Here is a 9374-nt window from a genome sequence, read left to right as displayed (position 1 = left end):
ATCAGGCAGAGCAAACACCATTCCTGAGCATTAATGGGAAGTCCTTGGTAGATTTGTTCCCCAAGATAAAAGAGTAACCTTTAAGGAGAAACTAACTGCACCATTAGCACAATATTTGTTAAGCTTTTTACTTGGGGAAGCCCTCTGTAGTCCAGCTCTGAACTACTTGATGTTTTGCAAACTTCCCCCCAACCCTGCCTGCCAAGTTCACAGAGTTTTTATTTATGAAGAATATATGCAAGGCCGGACACAGGCGTGGGGGAACTGGACAGCCACCTGGGGCCTGGGCAGAAAGGGGGCCTGAAAACGGTGAAAATAATACTTATTATCATTATCTCTGGTGAAGGGGGGCCCAATACTAAAAGTTTGCCTGGATCCACCAGGAGTCTAGGTATGGTGCTGAATATATGCAACAAAACCCTTTGATGGCTACAGAAATTTACCACAGGAATGTATTTATAGTAACAAAGCAGTTTTAATGAATACAGCACGTATTTCATTCAGTTTCACTTCTTTCTGACAAATCTGTTATGTAAGTGATGATCTGAGCAGAGCAAATCTTTTATAAATGTTATGCACCTGTTATTTCTATATATAAAAGTATTAAAATATTAAGATAGCTGCTGCTCCAGTTATTATTGCTACTGGGATTCTGTTCTCTTCCTCACCAACACACTCCTTCTCTCTCTACAGGCAATCCCAGGACTTACAACACAATTGGTTCCTGAAAACCGTGTCTTAAGTCAAAACATTGCAACTCAGAACCAATTTTCTCATAAGAAGCAATGTTATAAATGGGGGCTTGGCTCCTGAACCAAGGCCTAATACCCTATTTTCACTAAAAATACCCCAGAATTTTGTACTTGAACAATTATAGATGAGTAATATAGCTACATTAGTGTATTTGTATTGTAAACAACCATCATATTGATTTGGAAGGACTTATTTGAGGTGACTTTGCTGGACTTTTTGAAAGGCTCTTCGTTAGACTTTTTGAAGGGTTCTTGGCTGGAGTCTTCTCAGGAGTCTTGGCTGCAGGTTTTTCTGGAGTCTTGTCTGCTTTCTTAAAGAAAGTGTCCAAAGAAGTTTAGACAGATGTTCTCCAGGGAGATGAGTGACACAGTGAACTTGTTCACTGGTGTGGCATCACATCAGATCAAGTGTTGTAAGTCAAAGCTGACATCATAAAGTTGAAACAGGGTGTCAATTTATAAACGTTGTAAGTGCGAAACATTGCAACTCGAAACGCTGTTAAGTCAAGGACTGCCTGTACTCCTATCGCCTTCACTACCATAATTTTTCAGCACCTTACAAGATTTAATGGACTTTATCTTCACAACATCCCTGCAAGATAATGGTTCCCATCTCCCCAGCAAATGTTCTGAATAGGCATATATGTCTTAATATTGGTAGGTCAAATCTGGGGCTAACTGTCTACAAAATTTGAATGGAAACAAAGACTCTAAAACAAGAGTCATTGCCAGAACTCACAAAGTCTGTTTTGTAGCAAAAATAGAGAAAGACTAAGAAAGATAAATGATCTTTTTTTTTTAGGTCCTGAGTTTTAATAAACACTAATGAGTTTTAAAAAAAAATTAACATCTGAATACAGATTTTCCCTGTGGAATATTTTTTCTAGCAATCTTAATATAGTACATTGAACAACTCTTGAGAACTAAACTTTTCTTTAAGAGACTAATGAAGTAAATCAGAAACTCTCTTAAGAAATTGTCATAAAATGTAATCTAATGACTAGAAAAGTATATCAGCAAGAGGAAAATATTTGCTTTTTTCATCTAAGGATGTTCAAGGCGCCACTGAGCTTCCTAAGAATGAAGAGAGTTGGGGACCCAATCATAGGAATTCACTTATAAATCAAAAAGAAAGAAAACAGGGTCATAGGAAAGGCTGAAACTCACCTCTGTTACCATATCTCCATGAAAGACTTGTTCTCACCCCATTGTCTCCTCTTTTTGGTCCTCCTGAAATCTATAGGAAGAGTACCATGCTACTGCTAACCAAAGGAGAACTACAGGAACAAGGACAGAGAAGCAGAGGGAATAGGGAGAGACCAGGCATCATCTCCTGTGGACCTAATTAAGCTCTGCACAAGGAAAGAATACCTAGGGAGCATTTTGGGATTCAACAGTGCCTGTGACAATCCTCAGGCAACACATTAGAGATCACCCAGGCAGTGGGTATCTACCTGTGGGTAAACCTTACTGCCCCTGTGGTTATCCTCACTGAATGCTCACCAACAATGAGGGTCATCAGGGGCCTTCCCAGTCTGAATGAGAATTAGTAAGTATGTTAAAACCAGAAGGGTATGGTTTGGTCCGTCTAGAAGATGGCTAGACTGCTTTTGATCAGTTTGGTTTCCCGTGTTCTTTTAAATTGCTAAAGGTGCTGGTGATTCTCTTGGAAGAGCCTTATGCACTCACGTTCTATATATTTTAGGAAATTGCACCATGGAAATTTATCTCTACAGAAGGATGCAGAGGACTACCAGGAGAATTTATGGCCAGTAGTCAAGGGAATATTCCTTAGTGCTCCGGTTGTAAATTTAGCTGGGTCATACTTATGGAACTCCTAGGCTTTAGAAGATTGGAGAGGAATAGTTTTGTGTCCGCACACAGATTTTACAAATTCCTACTGATGGGGCATAATTAAGGGTAGTTTGGGTGCCGATTCTGAGATGTACAATTTTAACTGTACAGCCAGCTTTTAGCACTTCATCTATTATTACTTCAAATTAATCATTCTTAAAAGCTGTTATGCCCTCAGGCTAGTGACATGTGCCTGCAGCCTGAACTTCCCCTTAAGAAAAGGCGCTAACAATTGCTTTCTCTTTGGCACGCTGTTAAAGGTATCTGATCCAGAAGCAGCATTAGCCAAAGTGGTTTCATAGTCCTGCAACCTTTTCTACAAACTGTCTCAGGCACAGTTCTGTATCTTGGGTATAAAATAAACTTTAAATCTGTTACGGCTTTAACAAAAAGGAAAGCTGGCAGCCATTCTTCCTCTAAAGGCCTCTGTTTACTGTAGAGTGTTTTAACCATGATGTTTTAATTTTAAAAAATTTTAAATATGTATTTTGTGTGAAATAAACATTGATGACTTAACTGTAAATTGAACCTGGGTCTTCTGGCTATCAGCCTAGAGCTCTACCAATGGGTCCAACTATCTTCTGGGCTTAACTGCATCTGCTCTGACTGCTGTATTGCTCTGTTTATGTTCCACTTGAAAATTCATGGACTCACTAGTACAATGCTTAACAAACCAAAACATTCATCAGCTACACCTTCTGCTCCTAAGGAGTATATTTTTTTGCTGGCACAATCACCCAAACTGACAGAGATCCAAGTTGTACAAAAGGCGATGTAGTAAATGTGCTTTGTACATATGCTTAAAACATCCCGAGCCCTACTCCTCCTGGCCAAACAGGCTCACAGAAAGTTTGCAGTTAAACATCCTTAAGCTGCTTGTGTCCTGAAACTACAAGTTCAGGAAGTAAAGCAAGCAGGTAAAGCTCAGAAACACAGGGAAAAGGGAGAGAGGAGGGAAGCTAAAACAAAAACAAAAAAAATCACTCTATTAAGTTTAAAAATGAAATGGCAGCACCAAGTTAAAAAAAATACAGTGCTTTCTTTTACTATATAAAGCTTGCATCCCTGGTCACCCATAAATCTGAGGACAGCCATGAAGTGACACAAAGAAGCCAAAAACAAGGCAAACAATTAATCAATCACTATGTTTAGGGACAGATACATTTTTACCAGTATAAGTGATCAGAATTCATAACAGAACAGAAGTTTGTCACACATAGACTGGTTTAAAAATGGCAGAATCTGATCTAAGGGCATCTTTACATGTACTCTGGGATGGGTGTTGGGGGGGAGCTGCTCTAATTAAAGCACCTGCAACATCCTGTGTATTTAGCATCCCATGCTTCAGAATGGCAGTGGTGGTGCTTTAACTAAAGCTCATTTAATCAGCTTTAGTTAAAGTGCCCCTGCCACCATTTTGAACCTCCAGGACACTGAATATATGTGATGCTGAGGCTGCTGGAGCTTCAGCAGACTCAATTAATCAAGTCTGCTCCAATACATGCTAATTAGTGTGTGTAAGAATAGGCATTAGGCACATCTATAGGTGCCCTAAGAGTTACCCTCCCTCCCCCCACCAAGGGTAAATGTGTGTTCTGTTTGCTATACTGATCTAAACTACTCTGCTTACAGGGAAGCACATAACTTAGATTGATTCCGCCTTGGGCTTTTTGAAAGTCTGTACCTAGCCTATGTGGAAGCTATTAGTAGCTGAAATACTACAAGAACTGTTCAGGAAGTAAAGTAAGCAAGTATAGCTCCTTAGAATTCTAGTATTTACCAGATTCCTCGCTGTCTCTAGTATTAGTACAGCTATAGGACAAAGCAGCTAACCTGATTCTAAATTTCAGAATTCAAATTTAAGAATGCCACTTACCTAAATAATTACCCTTATGCTGTCTTCTCACCATGAAGAAACAGAGCCATAACAATGCTGTTAGTTAAAGCTGTTTGTCTTCTGCGCCACAAAGCAGGGTATACAGTGCACCTGCATGGACATAGGATATGCCTACTCTGATTCTGTGCCAGCCTCAGGGCTGCTGCCAAAAAAAGCCTTACCATCTGCTCCTGCTAGGCATGCTCCAAACTTTAAACTGAGGTGATGAGGATGCTCTAGAGATGCCACTTATTGGTGGTCTCCTATGACAAAGTTTTCATAGCCATATTTCTGGATTTAGAATGCATAGGGGAGGAAGTGGACAAGCCTATTTTTCAGTGACAGCCTGGAAGGCAGTATAGATATATCCAGAAACAGCAGACATATCTGTGTTTGGCATAGAGCTGGTTGATAACTTTTTGACAAAAACGTTCCACAGAACGTGTTGCGTCAGTGAAACTTGACTTCCCAGCCCCTCCCCCACTGTCCTGCCAATTAGGGAAGTCCTCCCAGGTCCAGGGTTGAAACTGTGGTAAGCAATAGCTAGAAGGTATGACTAACATGTGCTTAGGTCATTCATCTGCTGGGCTCACCCACTCTTGCTAGTGCTGTTCCACTTTTTCTAAATAATGTTATAGCAGGAACCCAACCTATAGATTCATAAATGCTAGGGTCAAAAGGGACCTCAACAGATCATCAAATCCGACCCCCTGAAAAGGCAGGAAAGAGTGCTGGGGTCCAATGATGCCAGCCAGATGCCTATCCAGCCTTCTCTTAAAGACCCCCAAGCTAGGGGAGAGCACCACCTCCCTTGGAATCCCATTCCAAATTTTGGCCACCCTCACCGTGAAGAAGTTTTTCCTGATATCCAGCCTAAATCTGCTCCCTGTCAGTTTGTGACCATTGTTCCCTGTTGCCCCAAGAGGCACCCTGGTGAACAGAGCATCTCTGATCCCTTCCTGCATCCCCCTAATGAATTTGTAGGTAGCCACAAGATCACCTCTCAGCCTTCTCTTGCGGAGGCTGAAGAGATACAGGTCCCCCAGTCTCTCCTCATACGGCTTGTCCTGTAAGCCGCTAACCATACGAATGGCCCTCCTCCGGACCCTCTCGAGTCTATCAACATCCTTTTTGAAGTATGGCCCCCAAAACTGGATGCAGTACTCCAACTGCAGTCTGACCAATGCTGCATAGACAGGAAGTATCACCTCCTTGGTTCTATTTGTCATGCATCTGCTGATGCATGATAAAGACTGGTTAGCTTTGCTGATGATTGTCACACTGACAACTCATGTTCATCTTGGAGTCACCTATGACTCGGAGATCCTTTTCCACTTCTGTGTTGCTGAGAGGGTCACTTCTCAGCCAGTAGGTGTGCTGGATATTTGTGCGCCCTAGGTGCAGCACTCTGCACTTGTCCTTGTTGTACTGCATCGTATTGTGCACTGCCCACCTTTCTAACCTGCCCAGGTCTACCTGCAATCGTTCCCTGCCCTCTGGAGTGTGCACTTCACCACACAATTTAGTATTGTCTGCAAACTTGGACAGAGTACACTTCACACCCACATCCATTCACAGATGAAGATATTGAAGAGTACAGGTCAAAGGACTGAACCCTGTGGGACCCTATTACCCACATCCTTCCAGGTCAACACTGACCCGTCTACTCCCACTCTCTGGGTGTGACCACGAAGCCAATTTGCCACCAACCGGACCGTGTAAACATCTATGTCACAGCCTCTTAATTTATGTATGAGAATAGGATGAAATACTGTATTGAAGGCCTTGCTAAAATCCAAGAAAACAACATCCACCTCTACTCCTGCATCTACTCATTTTGGACCCTGTCATAAAACGAAATCAGATTGATCAGGCATAATCTACCTGCTATGAATCCATGCTGGTTTCCCTGCTGCATTATTTTTTCTGTTGGACTCCCACCAATATGATCCTTCATAATCTTTTCAAAGACCTTTCCAAGGATGGAGGCGAGGTTGACTGGCATATAATTACTGTGATCCTCCTTCCTCCTCTTCTTGAAAACAGGAACCACACTGGCCCTCTTCCAGTCCTCCGGGACCTGACCCGGTGCCACAGGCACTCAAACAGCCTTGCCAGTGGTTCTGCTCTGACATCGGCCAATTGCTTCAGTACCCTCAGATGCACCTCATCCGGGCCTGCTGACTTGAACACTTCCAGTCCATCCAAGGGACTCTGCACCAAATCAGGATCAACAGTTGATGGGCTGGTGTCCCTCTGATACCCATCTAAGAACCCATTAGGAGACTTATCTTGAGCCCTGTTCAGGAACACCGAGGCAAAAAAAACTTATTGAATAGCTTAGCCTTGTCCCCCTTGTCTGTCATTAATTGTTCCCTCTTGTTCAGTAGGGGTCCTATGCTGTCCTGCACCTTCCTTGTACTCCCTACATACCTAAAAATACTTTTTGTCGTCTTTAGCATTGCCAGCCTCAGCTCTGTAGTTGCTTTGGCTCCTCTAGCTGCCTTCCTGCAAATGCGGGCCAAGTAGGTATCCTCCTCCTTGGTAGCTTCCCCCTGCTTCCACTGCCTATATGCCTTTTTTTTTTTGCCATTAGGCTCCCATGGATTTCCCTGTTCAGCCAAGGAATTTTTTTGGTCCTTTCCCCCTTTTCCCTCATACTGAGATAGTCTCCCTCTGTGCCCAAAGGATCACTTCCTTTAGAAATGACCACCCTTCCTGGACTCCCATCTTGCCAATACTCTTATCATGCAGTGCATCATTAACTAGACTCCTAAGCACACTGAAGTTAGCCTTCCTAAAGTCAAGCACTTCTACCCTACTAGTTATCTTACCCACCCTACACCATATGGTGAATTTGATTGATTAGTGGTCACTGTCCCCAAGATAAGCATGAATCTGCAGCTCCCCTACCAGGTTCTCCCCCACAGCCAACACCAAGTCCAGTAAGGCATTCCCCCTAGTGGGACTGTGTATGTCCTGCATTAGGTGAAGGCCTTGTACACAGGTTAAGAACCTACGTGAATGGTTGGATTTGGCTGACCGCTCCTCCCAGCAGATGTCAAGGTAGTTTAGGTCCCCCATGACAACCACATCCCTAGACTGTCCAGCCTCTGAGAGCTGCCTCCAGAATTCCAAGTTAGCTTTTTATCTTGGTATGGTGGTCTGTAGCAGTCCCCCACCACCAAGTCCCTTTCCCCTCTACCTCCATGTATCCTAACCCAGAATGCCTCAACTTTCTCCTCCTCTGATCACCTCCTTTCCTCCCTACTCTGTCCCTTCTGTACAGCCTGTAGCCCTCAATATGTACTGCCCAATCATGGGTAGGTTCCCACCAGATTTCTGTTAGGTCCACTAAATCAAAGTTATTACCTGCAAGCAGAAGTGTGAGTTCTTCTTGCTTATTCCCTATGTGCCTAGCATTAGTATAGAGGCACTTGAGCCCTCCAAATGGTGCCTTTAGTGCCACCCCACCCCATTCTGATGCCCAAAGGGCCCCTTGGTACTTACCTGTCTCACAGTTTGTAGGTTCTAACCTTCCTCCATCTCCTGCCTCCCTGTCCCCCAGTGACTTAGTTTAAAGCTCAGTGTATGAGGTCAGCCAACCTGTAAGAAAACAAACTCTTACCCCTTACCTTTTGCAGAGAGATGAAACCCATCACGTCCCAGGAGGTACCTTGCATGAAAGTACGGATCGTGGTCCAGGAAGCCATAACCCACACAATGGCACCAACTCTGGAGCCACAGGTTGACTTCTCTGACACAGGTGATATGATTCCTACTGTGACCACTGACCTGAAGGATCAACGAGAAGACCACCTGCACCCCTGTCTTTCTAAGCCTGGTCCCCAGAGCCCTATAGTCACTCATGATATGGTGTGGACTACTCCTGGCTGCATCAGTTGTTCTTACATGGATGAGGACCAGAGGATAGTTTTCGGAGGGCCGGATGAGGTCAAGAATTCTCACCATGACGTCCTTGATCCTGGCTCCAGGCAGGCAGCAGACCTCGTGCACCATGGGATCCAGACAACAGATGGATCCCTCTGTTTCTCAGCAAGGAGTCACCCACAACGATGACATGGCATCTCTTCTTCTGCTTACCTGGCCAGCCTTCAGCTCGCTCAGTGATGGTGGCAGGCCCCTCCAGTGCACTTTCCCCCACCACACACTCCTCCAGTGCAGCCAGGGCCTCATATTTGTTCCCCAACTTCATCGGGGGAGCTCTCTCTGTGGCGAAAGGTCTGACCCCTAAGGTGACCATCCTCCACTCACCAGCATCTGCTTCAGGGCAGTCCCTCGCAGTTTCTGTACCAGGTGTCTTGTCCTGCAGAGAATGAAAGTAGCCATCAGTCTCTTCTTCAGTTGCCCTGATCCCCCACAGCCTGCTCTCCTCTGCCGGGAGTTCTCTCACCTGTCCCTCCAGGGCCTCAGTCCGGGCACATGTGGGACAGGCAAGGGAACCCCCAGCCCCCATGCGACCCCCACCCAACCCCTGCACACACCCAAGCCCCACAGACAAGGGACCCATCCCATCCAAGGGGTCTGTCTGGGTGGAGGCCTCACAGGAGTTCTGGGCCAGAGGCACAGCAGGGCATGGGCCCTGGCTGCACTCTGTGTCACCACCCCATAGTAGCCCCCCTCCTCATTCACTTACCTGAAGTTTCTGCCAGAAGCTCCCATGTATTCCTGCCCATCGCTGGCCTGCAAACTGCTCCCCTGTTGGCAGTCCCTAGTCACTCACTCCCTGGTTGCCTGGGGAGTCTCCTTTTATACCCTTCTGGGCCTGGGCTGCCTCAGGCTCAGGCAGCACTCAGCAATTAACAGTCACTCAGTACTCACTCCCAGCTTCTCAGAGCACACACCTATATTCCAGCTGAGTGCCTTGACCA

At 45.0% G+C, this 9374-nt stretch overlaps 1 long non-coding RNA gene and 1 pseudogene across 1 annotated transcript; both read right to left on the bottom strand.

Annotated features, from left to right (window-relative positions):
- Positions 1–3533: 3533 nt before the first annotated feature.
- On the bottom strand, positions 3534–6768 carry LOC149869471 (uncharacterized). Its single transcript, XR_016441102.1, has 3 exons — positions 6367–6768; positions 4483–4593; positions 3534–3565 (listed from the first exon to the last, which is right to left on the bottom strand). It is a non-coding gene; the product is annotated as an uncharacterized LOC149869471 (long non-coding RNA).
- Positions 6769–8106: 1338 nt separating this feature from the next.
- LOC149869470 (uncharacterized) lies at positions 8107–8959 on the bottom strand (annotated as a pseudogene).
- Positions 8960–9374: the final 415 nt, after the last annotated feature.

Source organism: Crocodylus siamensis, chromosome 3 (assembly GCF_052110815.1).
Source record: "Crocodylus siamensis isolate JL-2025a chromosome 3, ASM5211081v1, whole genome shotgun sequence".
Lineage (NCBI taxonomy): Eukaryota > Metazoa > Chordata > Crocodylia > Crocodylidae > Crocodylus > Crocodylus siamensis.
Note: the sequence above shows the minus strand (reverse complement) of the source record. Positions and strands in the feature narration are given on the sequence as shown.